The 25,224-nt window shown below is 34.6% G+C and overlaps 1 protein-coding gene across 1 annotated transcript in view; it reads right to left on the bottom strand.

Annotated features, from left to right (window-relative positions):
- The window catches only part of LOC145241480 (uncharacterized), a 34,488-nt gene extending 20,393 nt beyond the window's left edge, over positions 1 to 14,095 (bottom strand). Inside the window, exon 1 of the mRNA XM_080104479.1 lies at positions 13,967 to 14,095. The gene's annotated coding sequence lies outside the window, so the exon portion shown is untranslated. The remainder of the gene's footprint in view (positions 1 to 13,966) is intronic.
- Positions 14,096 to 25,224: the final 11,129 nt, after the last annotated feature.

Genomic DNA, 25,224 nt, shown 5'->3' on the forward strand with positions numbered 1-25,224 from the left:
AGAAGAGACGTTGCGAAAAATTTCCCCCATTCTTTATCTGTGCGTAAATCAAAACATGGATTCCACGAACAAAGCTTCTTTCTTAGAACCGCACGCCTGTGGAACTCTGTTCCGTCTGCCTGCTTCCCACAGGACTACAACTTGGATGTCTTCAAGTCCAACCTTAACAAATTTCTAATGACCCGCCCCCTTAAGTAAACACTTCATCAAATCTCCACACTAACGTAATGTACTTGCAATAACCCTTATCCCTGAGTGGCTTCCGGGCCTTGATAAGTGGTGATCACTGTGTAAAAAAAAAAAGAACCTGGGAGAGTCTTGCCTTGGATCGCAGAGAGTGGAGAAGGACCTTGCGGGGAGGTGTGGGCAAGTTTGAGGAAGATCGAATCCAGTATGAGCAGCTGAAGCACGATATCTGGAAAGACAAGGTGATAGGAGCCGCGGATGGGCGGTTACTGAATCGTATTAACGATCCAGTAACTTTATCAGACATTACAGAATTTCTATAATGTCTGATGAAGTTACTAGATCGTTAATATGATTCGAATGATATGAATCGAAACATGTGTAACTAAGCAGATAAAACGGTAATAAAAATAAAACATATATTTGCTCTGCATTAGTATTGAGCACTTTCTTCAGGTTTTTACTAATTACCATTTTTGCTCTCTCTCTCTCTCTATATATATATATATATATATATATATAGTAATTGTCTGTATTATTGAGATGAGTTGGTTTCATTGATTGAGATTGTCGGACTGACTTCCTCATCTTGGTTGTTATTGTCACGACGTTTCGGCCGTTTTGCCCTCCGGCCTTCGTCAGGTGAATGGTTTGTTAGGATTCTCGAACCCAACCCTTTATTATTATTACGGGGGTACCATGTTCGGACTCCAGCTAGGCTTTGGGACATAGTTGCTGATTCTCTGTTTTTCAATGTTACTTTTTCACTGCCTTCGTTCAGGATTGAACTCAGCACCTTTGGGTAACTGTAAACTTTGATACAACGTCTAGGACCACTCGGCCATATGTCACTAGGACAATTCTTAGTTGGTTTTTGTTAATGTTAAACCTATGTTGTTATTCAAGGTTTTCTCTCTCTATCAGAGGTGTCCAAATTGCATTCAGCTCTATGCTTGGTTTGCTCAGTAGGTTGTTATGTCCGAGCATGTGAGCTGTTTCTTTAAGTTTTCTCACTTTCCAGTGGGTATCTCTGTTTATTATTTTTACTTCATCCCATAGGGGGCGATGATCCCCCCTCTCCATCCAGACATGGTTGGCTATACCCGATTTTTCTGTCTCCCCTTTAGTTACCGCTTTTCGGTGTTCTTCCACCCTTACTTTAAGGGGGCGGCATGTTTCACCCTTGTTAACCTTTCTGCAACTGCATGGGATGGAGTATATGCAGTTTTTGGTCATGTTCTCATCCATGCGGGGCTTCACTCGTACCAGGTGTCGTCTGAGTGTTGACTCGCTTTTGAATACCGTCCTGATGTTGTAGGGGGCACATATTCTCTGAATCTTTTCGGAGATGCCTCGTATGTATGGTAGGCAGACCGTTGGAGGTTTTTGTGTTTCATTCTCCTCTCTTATACTATTAACACGTCTGGTGGATAGTATGCTATCGGGGTAGTTGTTACGACGGAGGGTATTCTTCAACCTGACCATTTCTTGGTGGTATGTAATGGTGTCGCTACTTATTGTCTCTGCTCGATGTTGTAAGCAGCGTGCGATTCCATGTTTGATACTGTATGGGTGATGGGAGTTGAAGTTTAGGTATTGTCCGGTGAAGGTAGGCTTGCGATATACGGATGTCTTAAACCCATGCTCTGTGCGTGATATGAGTATATCAAGGAAGGCCAGTTGGTTATCTTTTTCTTTCTCCATTGTGAACTGTATCGATGGTCTTATTGAGTTCACATGGTCTAGGAGAGCCTGGATGTCTTCCTGATGGGGCCAGAGTATGAAGGTGTCTTCAACGTATCTTAGCCACATGGTGGGCTTTAAGGGAGCTGAACCTAAGGCCATGTCTTCGAAGTATTCCATGTATATGTTCGCCATCACTGGTGATAATGGCGAGCCCATAGCTAGTCCCTCCTCTTGTCGATATAGGTTAGTACCCATTCTGAAGTAGGTTGTTTCTAGAATGTCAGCATTTCCATTAAGTTTGGCAATGGTACACATGTGCGTTCTTCTATGGAGAGGTCCGCAGCTAGTTTGTCTTGAATTACTGCTAGTGCCTCACTAGTTGGGACTTTAGTGAACAGGCTAACCACATCTAGGCTTACCATTTGGTTTGTACTGATGGGTGGTCCCTTGATCAGTTCCGTGAAGTGGGCAGAATTCTTAACATGTGTTGCTGACTTGCCTGCTAATGGGTTTATTATATCCACAAGGTACCTGCTCAGTGGGTGGCATGCTGAGCCTCGGCAGCTCACTATGGGTCTGAGTGGAATACCGTCTTTGTGTATCTTGGGGAGACCGTACATATGTGGTAGCTTACTGTAATGCTGGACCAGCTGTCTATATCTCATCGGAGCGATGTGTTCCTTGTTTTTCGTAAGGATTTGTAACAGCTTTCTTTCGGTTTTCAAAGTTGGGTCCTTCTTTATTTTACCGTATCTACCATCTGCGATTAGGCCTGCCATTCTCTGAAAAAATGGTAACTAAAGGGGAGACGGAAAAATCGGGTATAGCCAACCATGTTTGGATGGAGAGGGGGGATCATCGCCCCCTATGGGATGAAGTAAAAATAATAAACAGAGAGACCCACTGGAAAGTGAGAAAACTTAAAGAAACAGCTCACATGCTCGGACATAACAACCTACTGAGCAAACCAAGCATAGAGCTGAATGCAATTTGGACACCTCTGATAGAGAGAGAAAACCTTGAATAACAACATAGGTTTAACATTAACAAAAACCAACTAAGAATTGTCCTAGTGACATATGGCCGAGTGGTCCTAGACGTTGTATCAAAGTTTACAGTTACCCAAAGGTGCTGAGTTCAATCCTGAACGAAGGCAGTGAAAAAGTAACATTGAAAAACAGAGAATCAGCAACTATGTCCCAAAGCCTAGCTGGAGTCCGAACATGGTACCCCCGTAATAATATTAAAGGGTTGGATTCGAGACTCCTAACAAACCATTCACCTGACGAAGGCTGGAGGGCAAAATGGCCGAAACGTCGTGACAATAACAACCAAGATGAGGAAGTCAGTCTGACAATCTCAATCAATATATATATATAAAATTTCATTTTCACCCCAAGCAATATGATGTAGAGGACTATCAGGGACTTAAGTTGCAGGGATACTATGTAGGGAGTTTAGCAGCAAGATGTCTGTTCGCATTACACTTAAACTTCTGCATGTCAGTATAGTTGGGGAAGCAGGAAACCGGAAGAGAATTCCAAAGTCTAACAGTTTTGGATAAGAAGCTATTAGAGTAGAAGGGTTCTTTTTTACATCTAGGGATCTTGACATGTATGGGGGATTTCGCTGCTTGTCAGGTTTGTCGGGGGTATTTAGGTCGAGGGTGTACAAGGGCTAGTAATTCGTCAAAGAATCCACCATTAAAATCCTTGTAAAACAGGCAGAGGGATGAAAATTTTGTCGATGGGACAGGGGCTGAAGCTTAGATGACAGTTCGGAAACTATTAGGTTAGCGACTCTCTTTTGGACCCTCCTCTTGTCGATATAGGTCAGTACCCATTCTGAAGTAGGTTGTTTCTAGAATGTCAGCATTTCCATTAAGTTTGGCAATGGTACACATGTGCGTTCTTCTATGGAGAGGTCCGCAGCTAGTTTGTCTTGAATTACTGCTAGTGCCTCACTAGTTGGGACTTTAGTGAACAGGCTAACCACATCTAGGCTTACCATTTGGTTTGTACTGATGGGTGGTCCCTTGATCAGTTCCGTGAAGTGGGCAGAATTCTTAACATGTGTTGCTGACTTGCCTGCTAATGGGTTTATTATATCCACAAGGTACCTCTACCTTGCTGTGCAAACAACCTCATGATTGTTTGATAATGGGGGTATTGCCAGCCCAAATGTAACAGCAGTACTCCTCACGTGGGTCAATGATGATTTTATAGAGGTCCAGGATACTTTCAGGCGTAAGTAACTTTCTAGCATGATAGAGAGAGCTACATTCTTCGCAGCAGCCTTGGCAATGATCTCGATGTATCTATTTCAACTCATATTTCCTGTGAACGTTAAGCCAAGGAGCTTGAACAAAGGGCTTTCAGGTAAAGTATCTCTAGCCATAGCCACTGGTGGTTGGTAAGGTTTCATGTAATTATTAAAGGAAACGAACTTTGTCTTGGCAGCATTGAATGTTACCATCCATTTTTGACATCATACATATTGAAGGTCTTCCTCTAAGGTTTCAGCCATTACCTTAGATATAGTGCTCATTAGTTTTCCCCATGTGCCTGCTATAGAGCGTGGTGTCGTTGGCAAATATACCCATCTCAGAGACAATTTTATCAGGTAAGTCATTTATGAATATCAGAAATAATAAAGGTCCAAGGATCGACCCCTGAGGCACACCCACATTTAAATGTTTTGGATGTACGCCCATTGAGGGCAACCTGGATTGTTCTCTCATTTAAGAAGGATCTAATTATGATAAACATTCGTCCAGTAATACCATAGGATTTTATTTTCATGAAAAGACCATCTCGCCATACCCTGTCAAAAAGCCTTAGATATATCTAGGGCTACTGCCCTCCTATCCCCTGCCTTATCCAGTGCTTGGTATAAATGTTCAGAGATTACAATTAGAATATCTACAGTAGAACGGGCTTGCCTGAATCCATATTGGTGGTCTGACAGAAGTTTAGCAGCTGTAAAGTGGTGGACTAGAGCTTGATTAATTTAGGACTCAAATATTTTGGCAAAAAGTGGGAGGAGGCTTATTGGGCGATAATTTAACGGGTCAGTTCTTTCGCCAGAGTTTTTGTAAACTGGTACCACAGAAGCAGTTTTCCAGCAGCCAGGAAAGCAAGATTCGTTCAGACATTTGTTAAAGAGTTTAGGGAGAACTGGAGCAACCTCAGCGGAGCGTTTTTTTAATAGCACAGCAGAGATGAGATCAGGTCCACATGCTTTTGAAGTGTCTAAGTTTTTTTATGATATGTATTTAAGAAGGGGTGATTGTCAAATCATCTAGTGTGATTTCTGTCCACAGAGAAAAATCAGGCAGGGAATGGCTTGCTGGGTCCAAGGTAGAGTTTGAGGCAAACTGACGAGCAAGCATGTTAGCTTTCTCAGTTGCTGTGCAAACAACCTCATGATTGTTTGATAATGGGGGTATTGCCGACTGCCCATTATTACTACACTATTGTAGATTTTCCAGAAATCACTAGTTCTTAATTTCTGCGCTTTGATGCATTTCCTGGTGGTTTCATTATATTTACTCTTAGCTGTTGCTACTTCTTTCTTACAATTATTTCTAGCTTCTATATACTTTTGTCTGTACAGAACTTATGCCGGATAAATCTGGGGTAAGCATTTTGCCTTAGAGCAATGGCAGCTCCACATGTAGAAGTAAACCATTGGGGAGAGTGGGGTTTGCTATAGAACTTCCGTGTAGGAACATGTACTTCAATTGCTGCTTTGAACCATTCAGTAGTCTCATTTGCACACTGTTCTGCTGAAAGAGAAAAGATATTTCCCCACGGGGCGTCTCTGATGTGATCTCTAATGGCATCCCAGTCAGCCTTATTGTAGTACCTCATCGTTTTGATCAATGGCTTTTTAACTTAGGGTCGAGAGTTTAGAGTAATGTCTATAATTATCATGATCAGCATTCTCAAGTAGACAATGAGCATTTATTATACAGTCGTCAGAAACAGTTGTCAGAAATAGATCCAAACGTGAGGCTTGTTGGTCCTAGTGATCTGGTAGACGGGTCGGGAATGTTACTGTGTCAAGGAATGAGATATAGCAAAGTTATGGATGATGCTACCAGCTGTGTCAATATAGTCAGTTCTTTTTAAACACAGAGGGGAATACTTTATTGATGAAGGGGATAGAGTTAACACTTTGTTAGAGGTTTATATAAAGTGCAATATTCAAGATGATGGGACAGCTTGATGTTATGTAATAACAGAAGATTACACATTACCGTGTTAAAATGATGACGAAGACAAAAGCTTACAAACAACATGAAGACATTTATTTCCAGCTAGTGATGAGAATGATGGGAATTCAATGCCTGTTAGATTTCTACATTTTGTCTTGCGAAGGGGTTTAGGCTTACTAAACTCTGGCTTCTTCTGTCAACTGCCCTCTCTCAACTGTCTTCCTTAACTCTGTTACTAATTTTCGAACCCTACCTGATATATTGATCTATATTTCTTTGTGACGTCAGAACGTGGCCAACATATGCCTCCTTTGCATGTGGATTTTCCATATGCTTCTAACATAAAACATTATGAATATACAAAGTGTTTTATCAGTATATCATTTTGGAATTATGCGGAAGTGGTTAGCTATCCAGAAGGCTTCCAAATTTGATCAGATAGTTTTATCTTTTTTTTTTAAGAAACAAATCATAAAATAAAACAAATAATAAAAGTTAAATTGTAATATATTACAAATAAAACATCACAATAATAATGTATCAATTATTGAATATTGCTAAATAAATTCTTCACAAAGATCAATAATGACACAAGGTGAAAATCTTGTGAACTTATAAAAGTCTTTGAGAATAAATATTATGGGAAAACATTAAGAAGTTTTTGAATTTAAAAAATAAACTATATCTATATTTAAAAAAAAAAGATCAGGACCACTAGCTATCCCCCTCCAGAAATGAGATTTTTAGGCGAGTAGGTGTGAATATTCTGAACAAATATTTTAGAAGGTAAAGTGAGGATCATTTTTTCATATAATATTTTATTAAAATGATCCCTCATTTCTAAAAAATTCTACCTTTTGGGACAGGTAACTAATCTTTATCTGTCTAACCCTAAGTCTACCTCTCAATGTCGTAAAACCACATGAAATCACCTTGAAAAGTAAAACATGCAGAATTTATCTCCCATAGCAAAAAAAAAAGCTTAATAGTCTTGATTCCTAAACTGTTACAAAACCCTTGAAATAGGGGTGCTACTTTCCATTAAATTTAACAGCACTTTATGCCCACCACCATTGCCAATCGAGAATATTTTCGTCTGCTCTGAATATTTTAAAAATGAAAAAAAGATGCGATTTAAATATTCACCAATTTTATACTATATTGTTTTTTTTTCGGCTTATTTGTAATTTTGTTTTACTTTTCCAAATAAAATTAACATTAAAGTATAGTATTTGTTCTCATATTAAACTTTATCTTTTCTGTTCTTGATCAATGAAGGAGAATCCTTCAAGACTGAGGATTAAAAAGAGTTGCCCTAATCCTGAATGCCTCTTTTTGGGAGTAGCAGGACTTTCACTACATTAAAAATCGACCTTGTGACTAAATTTGCCATCTTAGAAAAGCAAGTAAATATAATTTTTACATGTGGAAAACTTTTTTTTTTCCTGTTTTAATATTTGCTAAAAAATAAATGCAATAAATTCGCTGAAGTGTTTAAATATGCCGCGTCATAGAAAAATTGGTTCACGCTGACAATTAAATGTAAATAATAAACGTTGAAAAATTAATAAAAGTAGATAAAAACATAAATATTGGCTCTTTGGGAAGGCAACTATGTAGGAACAGCAGTCATTCGTTAAAGTGCAGTATAGTTAACAGCCGAGAAATTGTAAACAACAGCAAATATCAACAAATAACTTATGCCAAACACAATAAAATTTAATTATCTATCTTTTATACGTGCTGAAACTATGTTTAATGTCTTTTAGCTTTCTTTAAAACAAATAACTAATTGCTTATCGCTTAATCGTTGGGGATTTCATTTTTGAAAAATTGTAAAAATATCTATGACTACGACTCCCCTAAATTTGGGAGTCTAACTCGAACTTAGGGTTAATGGTAGAATAGATAATTTTTTAACAACTTTTCAGGAATTAAGCTTCCACACCCATTAAGCGATATGTTTTTTGTTTCTTTTTTGTCAGTATGTAAAAAACACTTTCAACAGGATATTTTGAAATTAGAAAAAAATACTTTTAGCACGTTAAATGTATACATGTCGGTACTACTACGTTCGATAAAAGTTTTTTTTTTTTTTTTTTTTTTACTGTTGTCGCTTTTTTTTTACAATGTTTGATTGTTAACTTTTCTACACCTTCACCAAGTGAATAAATACATTTAAACTGATGGGGGTGCTTAAGGTGGAACGCCCTCCTCAATGAAAATTACTTGGAAAAATCGATTTTATAGCGAGTTTTTTAAATGGTTAACCGAAAAGAATGGTGAAAAAAAACAAAAACAAATAGTCAACAAATAATTGTTATCAAAGGCAATAAATGCTATTTTTCTATTTTGAATGAGTGTAGTTTATGTTTTAAAGTATTTTCAAGAGATTTTGTTTATTTTTTTTATCTTTAATTACAGGGGTTTGGTTGTGAGCGTCAAATATCTCCAAATTTTCTAGAAAAACCGGCTAGTGGCTAGATCAAAATTTTACCAGCTAAATTACACACTAAATCTCCAGATCTAGCAGGAAAACCGCTAAATTGGTAACACTTGTGTAATGTCCGTATTTATTTTTACAATACGTAAAATGGAGACTGGGTATGGTGGGAGAATATATAAGTAAATCTTTCTAAATCTTCTTCAAATGTTTTCCTTGTAACTGACTGAAAGCTGTGAAACACATGAAAATTTATATTTCTTTTTAAACAAAGCTGATTTGCAAGGTTCATCTTTAATGGTATTTGAATTTTTCATAATGGAAAATAGTCAATGATTTTTATTCACAATAAGAAGACGGTGTAAAAAGAGAATAGGGTGCTCGATAAAAATGGCACCGGTAAAAATGTTGTATAGCGGTTGTATCAAAACGAAGTTATGTAGTATAAAGATGTTATTAAACGGCACCAAACGGTATACTGAATCACAGAAGAGAGACTAGATGTTACGTGGCAGGATGAGCATAAAAGAGAGACGAAGATATCGTATAGGGATATAGATATTAAGAGAGAAGCGTTAATGATTTTTTCGTTTTGTCTTCTCCTCTCCTCACCCCTTCGCTTCCTAAAGGAGCTCAGGCAAACTCTCTCCAACTCAACTCGAACTGAACGCTGACTGCTCTGTCTCTCCTCCTCAACTCTAGTCTAACGTAACTGTATATATTAATTCTATATTTATTTGTAACGTCAGAACGCGGCCAAACGTGCATGAGATGCATATGTACATGCATATGCTTCCAACATATGTTTTGGCGACATAAAAGACATTCTTTATTGTTCCATTATTCCTCTAACTTAACTTTGTTTTTATAGTTATTTCTAACAACAATGGATAATTCCACTGCATTTCTGGAAACGTATCTAAATAGCAATATGCATTAATTTTACTTTTGATAACTGAGTTCAATTCCACCATTTTCCTTTAATAATAATTATCCTCGACCTTTACTTTGTTTCCTAAATATCGAGATTTGTCCTCTTCAGTATATAATAAAAAATGGTAGCAAAAAAAAATAGCACTGGTAAAAATAGCAAAAGTGAATAAATAGGTAAAAATGACACTTTGACGATGGAAAATTAGAATCGGTCGAGAATTGCGGGCTAAGGTAGCATCACCCAAGTTTAAAATATGACTAAGCCCCTTACCTTTAGTTTTGAAAAAGGCGGTTTGGTTAGGTTCAAATTCTGTAGAAGCGTCAAACAACAATTATAACGTTTTATTTAATAATTATTTTATAATAAATATTTATATATTAATATTAATCAATAAAAATCCTAAGTAAAATTTTACCGTTGCCACATTTACTTTAATTCAACTTATTTTTTTAGTCTTTTTTTTAAATCGCTGATATACAATTTTGTATGGCTTCCCCGAAATACTTTAGCATAGCTCTGATTTTAACGTTCGCCAAAATAAGAGAAAGGAAAGCTAAAAGAAAAGTTTTAAAATCCTATCTATGTAAATATGTATTTTGTATTTTGAATTATTTTTCTCTAAAGACTTCACTTAAGAATATGTCAACCATGATGATGTCGGTAGTACATTCTAAGCCAATTAGTTGTTTGAAGAGACAGATGCTTGCCAGACGTTGATCTGAACTAAACTTTATCAAAATAATTCAAACACGATTTAATCAACAAATAAATAAATTTTTAAAAGTAAAATAAATATCGTTGTATATTTCTCATTTGAATAATTTTCAATAATAATTATTTTATTTTATTTCATTTTTAGCAAAAATCTTTTTATTTCATTTGTAAATATTTTCCGGTACTGATTAGTGAATATTTAGGCAAATTAGAAGAGTTTACGACGACAAATTTAATAGTAAATGACGATTGGTCAGATTCAGTTCCTAATCTTAAAAATTTCTTGTTTAAACGGTTGCACAGAATACGTAAAGCATTCCCTCTATTTTATGGATGACTTTCTTAATAATCTGCAGCTTATTGACTGTACTGAAATAATAACATTATTTAGAACGCCATCCTTAAAATGAAGAGGAAGAGGAACTATTCTGTACTTTCACCTAAAAAATTTAATAAATAAACTGAAAATCTCGTCAGAATTATATTACTGATGACGTTTAATATCAGGAGAATATCTGACCAAACACCGTCTGCTGTCAACTTCTGCGTCTATCGCTGTCGCTGCTATTGTGTTGTCACTGCCACTGCTCAGGATCGAACTCAGAACCTTGGAGACTTGCAATCTCTGTTGCAATGTCTTAGTCGCCTCGGCCATGTGTCATTAGGACGATGATGTAACAATTTTTGGGACTATTAAACCTAAGTTGTTATTCTAGGTTCTCTCTTATGATTAGATGTTTCCGAATTGTGTTCAGTTCTATACTCGGTTTGCTCAGGAGGTTGTTATGTCCTAGCATGCGTGCTGTTTCTTTGAGTTTTCACACTTTCCAGAGGGGCTCACTGTTTATTATTTTAACTTCATCCCAGAGGGGGCGATGGTCACCATTTTTCTTCCATACATGGCGACAGCGATAGATGCAGCAGCAACAGCATTAAACGGTAGCAGCAGGGACGGCCTGAATGGAACGAGAACATGGTATTCCCGTAACAATAAAGGGTTGGGTTCGAAATTCCAATAAAACAGTTCACGAGTTCGAGATACACCTGAAGAAGGCCGAAGGATGTCAAGCAGTCAATGATATTACAGGAAGAAAAAGAGTTACTAAGGCCAAGATCAAAGCAAACAGCCGAGGGTTTGAAGAAATAAAAGTGCAATTTTCAAATTCTAATCAGTAACGAGACCATTGTATGTGGTTCCTCCATCCAAACTAATCGCGAACACGAGTTAGCAATAAAAACCGAACAATTCACTGAAAATGAATTGGAAATAGTTTTGAGGAAACTAATAAATTCAGAAAGCAGTCGGTTTTGACAAAATTCCACCTGAAGTATGGAAACCAGCAAGTTTGATGATCTGCTATATTATCGTAACGAAGTGTACAAGGGCAGCGCGATTAAGTCATGGACAAAAATTATAGAAGCATCTCTATACTTATACCAATAGCTACAAAAGTATACAACTGGATGGTCCTCAATAGAATAAAACCTTAAATAGAAGAGATGCTCAGGCGAAATCAAAATGAGCTCAGAAAAAAACGCTCAACAATCAGTCAAACTTTTACTATTAAGAGAATTATAGATGGAGTAAAAAGCAAAGAAACTGCTGGCAATAATGCTGTTTGTAGATATTTCGAAAGCTTTTGGTACGATTCACGGAAATATGAGACATATTTTATTGACTTATGGTATCCCTGAAAAAATCATTTCAGCCATAATAATCCTATATAAAAATACTAAAGCCATCGTGCGCTCTCTGGACGGCGACGCCGATTTCTTTGAAATTACTACAAGGTCACACTCTGGCTCCATTCTTATTTGTGATCTGTCTCGATTACGTAGTATTTGAAATCCAGGTACTTATGTTATAATATTTTTGCATATTATAGCAAATCATCCTAAATCGTATTTAGACAAAAAAATTTTAAAAAATAATTAATTCAAAAATCTTTTCAAAATATATTTTAATGTGTTACCCATCGAGGCAAAAATCTCGATGAACGGTGTTTTTTTTTTGGGGGGGGGGGGGTTAAATTTAAAACTCTATTAAAAATATTAGAAAAGGTTTTATATCATTCTGCAATTTATATGATAAAATTCAGGCTTTTATCTTTCTGGGGAAAAAAAGTTGCTCAATATAATGGATTTTAATAATTCGTTAAAAAAAAAAACTTTTCCCCCCCACTTTTTTGCTGTGCCTACCCTATCAGGTTTCGCCGTTCAATTGCGCATATCTTTCGAAGTATACAGCGACTCACGGACGTAGTAATTTTGTTTGTTTTAAAATCATAGTCACGTTAATGTTTCTGACCCAAATTTAATAAAAATAAAAATATAAAAAAGCGATTACGAGTGTTTTTTTATTTTGCTGGTGGGACTTAAATATTGTCGTAACAGAACTTGATTAAATACACTAAAAGCTACAATGGACCGGAAATAGAGGATTGTTCCACGCTAAATATATTTATGTCACTTAACTCACTCTAAATTCTACAATAATTATTTGCTTTCTTTTCGGCGTGTTCACATATAATCGCCTAAAAAGTAAAATCTTATAGTGTTTTTTTTTTCTTTTTTATAATTTGATAAATTTCTACACGTATTCCGTATTTTCAAGGTTTTTATAAAATATTATGAGATTTTTATCTGCGTTCTTCATTTGTGGCAAAAACATGCAATAAAACATAGGATTATTTTAAAGATGACCACTCCAGAAAGGACAAGACCAAGTCGGCGCCAGAAAAAATAAAAAATAAAACTTGTCAGGAGCCGTTTAAATCTTTTAATTTAACTGTAAACTCTGAGGGGTACCGTATTGACTTTTATCAACTAGGTGCTAGTAGGTGTGAGCATTTCAAAGGGTTTCCTAAGCGAAATAGGAGTAAATGTACTTGATTATATACTTTCTTTGCCGTAATTTACCAATAAAATTATTAAATTGGACTTAGAAATCCTGGCCATTTGTCCCTTCGTTTTTTTTGTTTATTTTTTGTTGTTATGATTAAACAATCTTTTGATGAATAAATAAATCTGAATTGGTTTATTTATAATTATCAGGAAAAAATTCAAAGAATTGTTTTGGAATCGAAAATGAGACTCAAATTTTTCCGATACCGATACCGATACCGATACCGATACCGATCTTGCTGTTGCAAAAAGTTTCGATTTTTCAGATTCTCAATTCCGATTAATCTTCTCAACACTAATATATATATATTAGTAATGGGACGATCCCAATATTTGCCCGATTTCGATAGAATTACCGATTCTGCTATGAATTATCGTTTTCGATACAATGTCCGATTCCGATTATGTCTAAATCTCTTTCTATGTATATATACATCTCTTAAGTTATAGTTGTTTTCTAACCACAATGAGAACTCATGTAATATGTACATAAGTTTTCGATAATGCAACATTACACTTGTTAGGAGGGAGTGATCTTAAGAATTAAGTTTTACTGGTAATTTAAAATCAATAAATATTTATCATTTTATCGTTAGTACCTGCAACAGAAAGTTTTGTTTAAAAAAAAACAACAAGAAAACAAAAGAATCGTTTTTATTTTTTTGTTTGTAGCATCGAAAAATTATCATGAATTGTTTTCGATTCAGATACCGACTCTGATACCCCAAAATGTTTCGATTTTTCCGATTCCTATTAAGATTAATCGTTCCAAGACTAATATATATATGTGTTTATATTAGTAGTTGAAGGAAGGTTGTTTTACTGATATAATATGTTAGCATTAAAGGTTTCTTGCTGTAATGAATTGAAATGTTCTTACCTAGGCGTTGTTTTCCAGTGTTGATAGATGAAACGGAATATCCGTAATGACATTAATTTCTACTGATCGAATTTGGTTACAATCGAAACATCTTGCCTTTCACCAAAGCCGTCGCTTGTACTTGTTTAGACTCGTTATTAAGAATAGAAAGGATACTAAGATGTCATGTAAAAATATGCGCCACCGCATAAATATGGAACATTTCATCGATTTATCTTATTATAAAGACGAAATGAGTATATATATTCTTTAAAGATAACACGTTAATAGGAATAGACACACAAGTATTTACAGAAAGTGTTCTTTTATTGCTAACACCTTGCATACAAATATTTCAGTCACGGTGTTGGCATATATGATTATAACCGTTCATTAAATTATAATTTGCAATACTAATAATTTGATGAGCGGTTATAGCCTACATTGATATTGTACGATCGTTAGTATTAATATTGTATAATTGTTCGTGCTATTATAGTATGATAGCAAGTGTTAACGTTGTATAAGAGCAAGTGTTATATTGTCTGGTATTAAATATTAAAATTTTATGATAACCAGTGTTAGTAGTGTATGATATTTTGTGTTTACAGTGTATGATAACTAGTTGCTTATATTTTATGATAGTCAGGGCAAATATTTATATGATATTCAATAATTATATTCTATGATAGCCAGTGATAATATTGAATGATATCAAGTGTTAATATTGTATGATTGGCATTTTGTATTTTACGATAGACAGTGTTAAAATTGTATTATAGATAGTGTTAGTACTGTTGGAAGTTAGTGTTGATATTGTAGGATATTCAATGTAAGTATTGTATCATAGTCAATGTTACTATTTTATGCTAGTCAATGTTAATGTTGTATGCTAGTCAATGTTAATTTTGTATGAGAGTCCATGTTAATTTTGTATAATAGTCAATGTTAATATGGTATGCTAGTCAATGTTGATATTGTATTATAGTCAATGTTAATTTTGTATGATAGTCAATGCTAATATTGTATGATAGTCAATGTTAATATTGTATGATAGTCAATGTTATTATTGTATGATATTCAATGTTAATATTGTGTGAGAGTCAATGTTAATTTTGTATGAGAGTCAATGTTAATATTGTATGATAATCAATGTTAATTTTGCATGATAGTACATGTTAATATTGTATGATATTCAATGTTAATATTGTATGATAGTCAATGTTAATATTATACGCTAATCAATGTTAATATGGTATGCTAGTCAATGTTGATATGGTATCATAGTCAATGTTAATTTTGTATGAGAGTCAATGTTGATATTGTATTATAGCCAATGTTAATTTTGTACGAGAGTCAATGTTAATATTGTATGATAGTCAATGTTAATATTGTATGATAGTCAATGTTAATATTGTATGATAGTCAATGTTAATATTGTATGATAGTCAATGTTAATATTGTATGATAGTCAATGTTAATATTATATGATATTTAATATAAATATTGTATGATAGTCAATGCTAATATTGTATGATAGTCAATGTTAATATTGTATGATATTCAATGTTGATATTGTATGCTAGTCAATGTTAATTGTGGATGATAGCCAATGTTAATTTTGTATGCTTGTCATTGTTATTATTGTATACTATATTTTTGTATGATAGTCAATGTTAATATTGTATTATGGGCAATGTTAATATTGTAGGATAGTCAATGTTAATTTTGTATGATAGTCAATGTTAATATTGTATGATAGTTAATGTTGCTATTCTATGATACACAATGTTAATTTTGTATGAGAGTCAATGTTAATATTGTGTTCAAGTCAATGTTAATATTGTATGATATTCAATGTTAATATTGTATGCTAGTCAATGTTAATTTTGTATGAGAGTCAATGTTAATATTGTATGATAGTCAATGTTAGTATTGTATGCTAGTCAATGTTAATATTGTATAATTGTCAATGTTAATATTGTATAATTGTCAATGTTAATATTGTATGATAGTCAATGTTAATACTGTATGGTAGTCAATGTTGATATTGTATGATAGTCAATGCTAAATTGTATGATAGTCAATGTTAATATTGTATGCTTGTCAATGTTAATATTGTATACTAGACAATGTTAATATTGTATGCTAGTCAATGTTAATATTGTATGGTAGTCAATGTTAATTTGGTATGATAGTCAATGTTAATTTTGTATGATAGTCAATGTTAATATTATATGATATTCAATGTTAATATTGTATGATATTAAATGTTAATATTTTATGATATTCAATGTTAATATAGTATGATAGTCAATGTTATTATTGTATGATATTCAATGTTAAAATTTTATGATATTAAATGTTAATATTTCATGATATTCAATGTTAATATTGTATGCTAGTCAGTGTTTATTTTGTGTTATAGTCAATGTTAATATTGTATGCTAGGCGATGTTAATATTGTGTGCTAGTGAATGTTATTATTGTATGATATTCAATGTTTATATTTTATGATATTAAATGTTAATATTTTATAATAGTCTATGTTAAATTTGTATGATAGTCAGCATTTAAGTTGTATGATGGATATTGTTGATTTTTTTTCTCATAAACTGTTAATACAGGGTAGAACGATAAAGCTGGCCAGTTGTGTACAAATGCCAAGAGCGATGCGGGCCTTCTATCATGTCTAAAAGTGGCACAATGTTAGACGAGCGAGATTGGAGATGTGCTGCTGTACAAATGCTATCTACAGATTAAAGTTAGGACAACAGGAAAATTGCGAGCATGTTCAAAATCCAAATCGGCACGGTTCAACGCTTGATAGTACAGTTCAACAAAGTTTCAGACCACGGTTATTGTTTTTGGTATAGTTTCACGTGAAGGCCATATCGAAGCCTGCTTAAAAGTTAACATCAAAGTGTATCTGAATGTGCTGAATTGTGTGGTGATTCCCTAGTGCAATCGGGTGGCCGCTCGCTGACTCCGGGTGTCGCAGTAGGACGTGGCGCCGGCTTCGAAGTTCAAAGAGACTCAGGGTCGGCTTCAGAAAGAGTGCTACGACTTTGTACTCTTCTCTCACTGGCCCTCCTCCTCCCGTAACCTGAACTCGATGGACTATTTCGCTTGGTCATACGTCGAGAACATTACCAATATGACCTCCTACAACACCAAAGCCAGCCTGATCACCGTCATCTGCCAAGTATTCGGCGAGTTCCCGCCGGCGTTTGTAGAAAAGGCATCTTCCCAGTCCCGGAGGTATCGAAGGCGAAATTGAGGCTGTAGACGGCTACATTGAATAGATATAAGCTCTACTACATAATCAAGTTACCTGAATTGATTTTTTTGCAATAAAAGTTTTCAAATATATAGTGTTGTTTTCTTTAGGGCGACAACATTAGCGTTCTTCTCTGTATTGTATGATAGTCAGTGTGATTATTATATAGTAACTCTGCTAATATTGTATAGTCAGTGTTGATACTGTATTATAGGCAGTGTTCATATATTATATTGTATCATAGGTAGTGTTAATATTGTATGATAGTCAATTACAAACTCGTTGATAACAATAGAAAGAATATTAAGATGTCACATAAAAATATACGCCATCGCATAGATATGGAACATTTCATCGATTTATCTCATTACCAAGGCGAAATTATATATATATATATACATGCATATATATTTAAAGATAACACATTAATAAGAATAGACACACAAGCATTTACAGAAAGTTTTCTTTTATTGCTAACACATTGCGTACAAATATTTCAGTTGGCATATGAGAATATAATCGTTCATCAAATTATAATTTGCAAAACTTAGATTATAATTTGATGAACGGTTATAGTCTATATTTATATTGTATGATCGTCAGTGTTAATAATTACACTTAGTTTTTAATAAAGTTTATTCGCTCTCACCTAGCAATGCGCCATATTCTCTATTGTCCTTTTTATGTTGTGAAACTTGTTTTGATAATAGGAAAATAGAACTATACTCGCCTTTTCATCGTCTTATATTGAGTTTTTATTGTTTTCAATCGATTAATCTCTTCATGTGTTAACGGATACCTGACTAAGTAAACTTACTGCAGAATATCCGGTTTTGTTGCTCATGTTTTTGCTACGAACTTTGAAAGAGGATGGATTGTTCTTTCCTTATTTTATATTTATGTATACTAGTTAGACTAGTGTTAATTATACACCGTTCGAAACCAATAAACCAAAGTTTGTTTAGTGAAGCAATTATGTATTTAAATAATAATAATGCGATATTATCCCGTTGATTACTGTAAACGCAATAACGCTTATCCTTGAGTGACCTCCGGGCCTTGATAAGTGGTGACTCCCATGTAAAAAAAAGAATAAAAGAGGATTGAAACTCGGACAGAGACCGTATATGCTGTGAATTCAATAAAGAATAACTAGCAGGGATACTCGACGTTGTCCGGAATTGAATGAAGATCAGCAACTGTTCCACCCTCCAGTACTTTTATTGTCATCAAAACCGATGAAATCGTTCATTTTTAATCCAATCGACTGATTGTCTGCTCTAGTTAGGGACCCCCTCGCAGTGTAGTGGAAGGAAGCTTTATATGCCTCCCTGCAATGATTTAGTTCACAATATATTGTAGTCTACATTGCAGAATCTAATGTTGATTTTATAAAATTATTGTTATCAAAGAACCACTGTTGATTTTATGAAATTATTTTTACATAATTACTTGAATTAAAGTTAAATAATATGGTTCAGTTCTGCGCTAAAAACGTTAATTTCGAACGGGACCCTGTTTTATTAAAAAAATTACAGTGGGTTTTTACAAGCTGGACTTTTCTGCTTGTGCGGTGATAAAACTTCTCAAAATTACTTGTGATGTTTAATTGTATAAAAGTATTAACTTTGGTCAAAATCGGACTTCATTCTGTAATCTGATTTTTTCGATTATTGATTTCAGATACTTATCAGAGGCATTCTGATACAATACTTATTTAACAACACTACCAAACACACTAAGTACCTTCCTGTGAAATTAAAAAAAAATCGGCTCTGCCGTTTCCGAGTCTATAGGGAACGAATTGACACATACAAAGTTCCTTTTTATATAATAGAAGCGATACTTTTTCCTTTGAATACTTTGACGGATGACCCGTTTTCACAGTAATGCGGTAAGTTGGATAACTACAAAAAAGATCAATTCTCGCATGTGAGAAAGGAGAAATTAGTATAAACGCTGAAAGTTTAATTGTTAGATAGAAGGAAAAAAAAGGTGCATGCAAATTTAACAATTTGAGTTGGGCAAGTAATAGACATCATAAAATGGTCAATATACAGAACGCAGGGTAACGTGAATATGTACTTTAGCAAGGACATACCTTAAGGAAGATTGTTCACGTATCAGTTTTCGAACGCTACATTAAGATTCTGTCTCTTTCTGTCATGGAACGAATTCTTTTTACCTGCAAATAGCTTTCTGGGGCTTTTTTCGTCATATAGTCAGACCGACATCCAAGATTGTAGAATAATCGGAAAAGGTGGAAAAGATTATTAGCCGCCTGCCACTGCCTCCCGTGGGTTGTGTCATAATATAGTAAATCTACGTCCGTGGCGGTAAACGGAGTAAAGTATGTCGGAGCAGAATGCGTTTCAGTTTATGTAGACTGGCATACGTGACTCCTAACGGAGCAGTGATTGATATTTCTTAGTCAATTTACACGACCCTTAAAGGAACAAGAGATACAATCTCTGGCCAACTTATGAATGTCTTATAAATTTCAATACATTCAATATTTAAAATAATAATTTCATCAAACATTCTTAACATGTCACTTATTGAATTTGATAATGTTTTAAATTGGTTCTATTTTAAGGTGTTACCTTTTTTCAGATTTAGTAGAGACCGGCTATATATATATATATATATATATATATATATATATATATATATATATATATATATATTGTTCTTAATTAAATTTTCACCCCAAACAAAGCACAGTGCCACTTTGAAGTAGGGGGCTACTATCGAGCACAGAAGTTGCAGGGGGTATTATAAAGGGGGATGAGTAGCAAAATGTCTGTTCACATACATTTGAACTTCTGCATGTCAGTACAGTTGGGAAAGCAGAATCCCGGAAAGTCTAGCAGTTCTGGGGAAGAAACTACTGTAGTAGAAGGCTTTCTTACACCTAGGAATCTCTACTGTGTAGGATGGGATTTAGCTGCTTGTCGGGTTTGTCGAGGGTATTTACGTCGAGAAGGTACACGTGCTTGTAGTTCGTCAGAACATTTACCATTAAAATACTTGTAAAACAGGCATAGGGATGCAACATTTCACCGATGGGACAGAGGCTGAAGCTTAGATCATGGTTCAGGATCTATCAGGTTGACGATTCTCTTTTGAACCCTATCCAGGACTGTGAGAACAGTAGCAGATGCACCAGTCCAAATGTGACAACTATACTCCATACATAGGCAAATGGTGGCCTTATAGAGTTACAGGATACTTTCAGGCGTAAGTAGCTTTCTAGCATGGTAGAGAGACCCTACCTTCTCTGAAGCGGCCTTAGCAATGCTCTCAATGTATCTGTTCCAACTCATGTTTCCTGTGAACGTTAGGTCGAGGAATTTGAACGAAGTACTTTCAGATAATGTGTTTTTGGCAATTGCTATTAGTGGTAGAGAAGGTTTCTTGTAATTATTGGAGGGAATAAGCTTAGTCTTGGCAGCATTGAATGTGACCATCCATTTTTGTCCCCATTAAACTACAGGCTCAAGGTCATCATCTAGCGTTTCTACCATTTCCTTAGATATGTGTTCATTTGTTTTCTTCTCGTGACTGTTATAGGATTTAATAACATTATTTATTCTTCCAGTGATACCGTATGATCTGATTTTCCTGAGAAGACCATCGTGCCATACCCTGTTTAAAGCTTTAGGTATATCTATGGGGAAATCGTTGACTGCCCATTATTTGCAACACTTGTAGATTTTCCAAAAATCACGAGTTTCTAATTTGTGCACTTCGATGCGTTTCTGGTGGTTTCTCTGTAGTCTGTCTTAGCTGTCGCTATTTCTCTCTTATAATTACTTCTAGCTTCATATATATGTATGTATATATATATATATATATATATATATATATATATATATATATATATGTGATCTTTTTAATATTTAAATTTCATTCAGAAATATATAATTTTTCAAAACAATAATTTATTATTTGAAAAAAGAATATCATTGTATTCTTCGTTAAAATAATGAACTTTTGCTTGGAAAAAATATTTAAATAATTGTTGAACATTTTTTTAAAAATAAACAAGGCGAGTGCTTCAAGGCATGCATACACAGAAGACTCATAAAAGACTGAGAAAACAATCCGACGAACACAGAGATTACATAGTTAAATTTGATGAAAATTCAAGATATATCCAGCAGGGATTAGATTTAAAAGCAATGAATAGCAAACATACAGATAAAGCAAAATAACAAACAATCAATATTTTAAATTAACTAAAAATTTAATTAAAATGTCATTTTTAAGTTCGCTAAAACTAATTTCAAAACACTAGGATCAAATTGGTAGTTTAACGAGTTCATAGTTCCAGAGAAAAATTATAACTTATACATGTGATAATAGACTTTTGCAAAGTAAACTGTTACTTAAAAAAATATCTTAAAGAAACAAATATTTATAATAAAAAGCTTAAATTATAATTATAACTGGATTCTTATGCTCTAACATAAAAACATATTTTTTTTTTCAAAACAAAAAAATTATTAGTAAACTTACTACAATAGAAAAAATGAAAAATAACGTATCTCTACTTATATATAAAAACAATTTGTGTGCATGTGTTTGTTTGTGCGTTTCAGTCGTACTCACCCAAGGGAAGAGGTGACGGGTGATACTCGACGTCGGTGTATGGTTCAGCGGTCAAGGCCTATTTCGGGTTCCCTTAAATTGAGATTTATCTAATCTTTGAGATTTCTTCACTAAAACTAAAATTTAACTCTCATCCTGGAATGTATGTACCTCTCTGGACCGTAATGTTGTTCGGGAACCAACACGTTGTAATCTCAGTCACAAAGAATCATATGATCAAAACAAAGAATAACTCACTTTTTCGAGCAACAACAGCATTTCCTCATTCTCCTGTCACACGTGACTTCTCGTTACGGCTTTGACGTCTCTCGCGTGATCCTCTTCTCCCACGTACCCTCGAACGTCATCCACACTCAAACGTGATCTTTCATTGTCTTCCTTTTTCTTACCGTGACATCATTTCGTTCACGGCTCGCTATTTGCATACAGTTATAGAACAGCCATTGCGTTTCCTTTTCTTATCTACAACTTTTGCTTCTTTTTAGATGTTTTTTCTAAGATGGTTTAACATATTAGTCATTGTAAAGTATTTTGTTGTATTGCCACCTCTTGATATGATGGTTTGACATAACTTACATACATCTGTATTCTATGACGTCATCCCTCATTGGGGAGCTTTAGATCCCCCCCAGAGGGCCGAGGAGGGCCGAATGGCTATGTTAAGATAGCTTTTGACGGATCCCGGGTAACGGCAGGTGCCTCGCGAATCTAGAGTGGATAAATATACATATATTTTAATTCATTGTCAAAATAGATATATTTGCTTTTGGGTTGGAAAAAAAACTGATATATTTTGTTATTTGGAAAAACAGGAAATGTGAGGATGTTAGAAGAACATATTGTACTGGCTGAGTGATGGGATTTTAATCTTGAATTGAACCCCAGATTCGGGAATTGCATACATGCAAAAATCTTGGGGTTTATTTCGTAGCGAAATCTGATTGGCTCGGGAAACTTTCACCCCATCCACATACCTCACTAAATATACTACTCTCGAGTGAAAATTAGGAAGATTACTTGTTGATTTCGAGGAGAACAGATCGTGTGGAGACCGCCATTCCCTGAAGACACCCTCCTCCTCCGTCCGTCGGACGATGTCTGTAAAGAGATTTGAGACTTTGAAAACTTACTAAGAACTGACGATATTTGTAAAAATATTTCTACATAAGTTTGTGAAATTAACTCTGTAGACTAGAGTTTCACGAGGCTGTTTTTCTTCCTGCCTGCGGCTTCGATATTCGCTTTCAACATACAGGATTCAATGTAACAACCCTCAGAGAAGGACTAGACGATACGAGCCGATATTTCCAGATAAACAAGAGTCCTAGCCAAGCTTCATCAGTATGGGGTTACATTCTTATACTTGGGATTGGCATTAAAATAATGTTAGCAAAAAAATGGTTGCCATAATTGTTGATGGTTATCGTCAATATTTAATTTCTTTTTTACGTATTTAAATTACTTATGTTCAGGGATGGACTGAACCATCAGTCAAATTGACCTTGTTCAAGGGTCTGGAACTGCAAGGGGTTTCACCTAGCTGACAATAAAATTATCAAGGATGTCCTTGATATACATTATAATACATGTATTCTGACTCAAGTCACCCAACTCCACATTTTAGTGTGTGCTTCTCATAGCCAAGTACGGACTGATTCGTGTATTCATAATGAAAATTAAAGCAAGAAAATAGTGTTGTATATTGAAGAGGAGATATCTTGGTATTTAGAGAAATGAAGTAATTAGGATCGTCAATAAAATTATTAGAGATGTCCTTGTTATACACTTTAATGCATGCATTCTGATTCAGGTCAACTCCAGTGTGTGTGTTCACATGGCCAAGTACAAGCTGGTTCGTGTATTCATAATGAGGATTAAGGCAAGAAAAATATCTTTCTCAGAAATTAAACTAAATAATTCGTGAAGAAAGAAAAAAAGAAAAACAAAGAAAGAAAAAGAACACGAAGAAACCCCACAAATGAACGCAGGAAAAAAGTGTTTGTTTATTTATCTTTGGGAGAGTTATACTCAGAATGTCAAAACTTTACTCCTCAGTTGGACTGCAAGACATAGTTTTATTAGCTCCTTTTTGTGACTATCCTTTTGATCTCACCTCACCCCTTGCCTGTTGCCGAATGGATGATTACAAACGTAGCGCCTCTGTAGTGTGTGGTACTGGTCAAGTCTTATGAATAACCGGCAGAAAACCATTCAGTTGTCTCTCTCTCTCTCTCTCTCTCTCTCTCTCTCTTTCTCTCTCTCTCTCTCTCTCAGTCCCTCTTAGACTTAGATAATCTCATTCATGAAAAAATCGCACTTCGATTCTTTCAGCTTAAATCCGGATTTTTGTATTATTTCGAAAACCCCGCGTTGTTCTAATGATTCACTCGTTATTATGATATCGTCCAACTAGGCCGTTGCAAAGTCAAAACCTCCCAGCATCATGCCCACAATTTGTTGGAAAATAGCCGAAATAGCTTTGATCCCAAACGTATGCTTTTCGAATTTGTATAAACCTGTGTATGTGTTATTCACATTTGTTTTCTTCTACTTAGATTTGAAAATACGCATCGCGAAATTACAATAAAAATAATTCCGCCGTTGAGTATTGTAAATACCTCTTCGTTATATATTTGTTTTCTTTTGTTTTTAAACGCTTTTTCGTTTTGCCCTTTTTTCTTAAATTGAAAGTTCTTCGTTTATTTTGTCTAATGCCCACCTGATATGTTTGTTTTAAAAAATGTGTAATAAGTTTCTTTTACGCCGAATTTGGCTTTCATTTTAGAGCACCTCCCAATCTATCTGAAAAACATCTTTGGGAAAGTCTTGTTTTAATTCAGTATTTAACTCCTCGGCATCCAATGTCACGTTTTTGACTTTTTGGCAGAAAGTATTTATTGAATAATATCAAAACTTAAAACTGTTCATCCAGTCCGCTCCAAATAATTTCTTGGAATTTTTTATATGAAAACTTATTTTTTAATTGTATTGCTCAAGTTCACTGGTAGAAATAATTCGGCAATAGCATTAATTGTATTGCCAGTCACAGTGTGAGTTGATATATGTCTGTTTGTTAAATCTCTTCCACATATGTAACAATGTTATTATTATTATTTTTATTATCGGACCCAGTGTTCAACTGTAACATAACTGTTTTACTGAATATTTTGACCACTACGTACTTGCATAAGTTTTCGTCTGACTTGTATGTCTATTTTTGTTTTGCTTTCGCTTCTACAATGTGAACTTTTATGGCCAAGTTTGCCGCAATTTTGATACGTTTCATTCCAAAAAATAAAAGGTCGAAATTGCACAAATGTTATTCTCCACATTGGTAATAACCTCGGAGATACTTTTTCCTATTTTTATCATTCGCTTGTTTTAA

The sequence above is a fragment of the Euprymna scolopes genome, chromosome 2 (genome assembly GCF_053919585.1).
Source record: "Euprymna scolopes isolate OS-2025 chromosome 2, ASM5391958v1, whole genome shotgun sequence".
Classification (NCBI taxonomy): domain Eukaryota; kingdom Metazoa; phylum Mollusca; class Cephalopoda; order Sepiida; family Sepiolidae; genus Euprymna; species Euprymna scolopes.